The following is a 1,579-nucleotide window of genomic DNA, read 5'->3' as shown; positions in this document are numbered from 1 at the left end:
ATCATCAGCAATATTAGTTGTGTTTTGAGATTCGGGTGGACATTCTAATATTTTTTTCTGCAACAAAAAATAACTTTCAATATATTATCATTAATATAATAGATGACTGGAAGAAGATTGACTAATAATTACAGTGCTTTAGTACTATAATAATCTTTTGGATTTTCAGTTTTGATCAAGACTGGAAGAAGATAGAAGCCTTTGTTGACACAAAGACAGTTATCCAGGTAACATAGAGACATCATATTGATAAATTTATGCAAATGGTAAGAAAAGATATCAAAGGATAAAACAGATGCACAACTTTAACATACTCCTCTATCCTATAAACTTCTTTCTATCGATACAATATACCAGATGTCATTGAAGAATTAATTTTCATTATATTGAAAAGCTAGATTTGGGGGTCTAGTTTGTTGGTTCTGTGATTGATTTTGTCTCTTATTTTATCCTTGTCTCAAGGTTTCCATTGTTACTCCTCTTTGCTTTTTATCGAGTTTAGTTTATTCAGTATGATCCAGTGAGTAGGCACTTAATTTGAGGTTTTACTATCTCATTTTACGATGCAAAGAAGTGGGAATCCATTATTCCTGTCAAACTTAAATGCCAGGAACACTGACCATATGTTTTCAATGAAGCTAATTAAAACAATTTTCATTTTCCTCTTGGAGTATGAAAACCTTTGCCCAAACATACACACAAAAAAGGGAAAAAAAGTGCTAATTGGTTGTATGCATTCTCATTATTGTCACCCATTATTAAGTCCAGATTAAAAGAAGACTCTGTAGGTTTCCAGGTAACTATTTACCTGATATGAAATTTCTATTTCATCCAAGTCAGCTTAATGGCTGCTTTCCAGCAAGATAGTTGTACTCTCAACGATAATGGTTGTTTCCTTCTTGTATCAATTGTTGTTTGGCCAACAACTATTGTTATACTTATGGTGTATTTGTCTTGGAAAAGAGACATTTTTTTGTATTTTTTTTGGGTCTTGCTATTTTTTGCTTTCTCATGCATACATTTGTTACAGTATGTTAAGAAGCAGCAATTTTAAGAAATCACACTACTTGCCTTCTCTATATGTGATATATTACTTTATGATTTGAATTGTTTGATTGGGAGAGAATTACTGAAAGTCCAGTTTTCTTTATTCTAATCTACTTTTGGCTTTGGTATTTATGAGTTCAATGTAAAACAAGGAGAATTTTTTAAGGTTATAAAGTTGGGTACTCAACATGACAAGACCTCATTTATACTTGTTCACTAAGTAAAACAATGATAAAAGTCTTTCTACAGAGACATTGGTAAGAGTATAAATGTAGATCTTAAGTATAAATGCTTATGAAAAACCATATCAATGGAATAAAATTTCAAAGAAATCTAAAATGAATGAACATGCTTACCATTTTCTCTCCAACGACTTGAGTACTGGGCTCCCCATTTTTTCTCTTGTGACCTTCAATCCAAACTTGCGATCTCGTAATTTTTGTGTCCACCGGACTTGTCTTTTCCTTAAATATAAAAATATATACAAAATCATTACAGCATAACTTAAAAGATGCATATATCATTAATTATT

This window comes from Zingiber officinale, chromosome 4B (genome assembly GCF_018446385.1).
Source record: "Zingiber officinale cultivar Zhangliang chromosome 4B, Zo_v1.1, whole genome shotgun sequence".
NCBI classification, from domain to species: domain Eukaryota; kingdom Viridiplantae; phylum Streptophyta; class Magnoliopsida; order Zingiberales; family Zingiberaceae; genus Zingiber; species Zingiber officinale.
Note: the sequence above shows the minus strand (reverse complement) of the source record.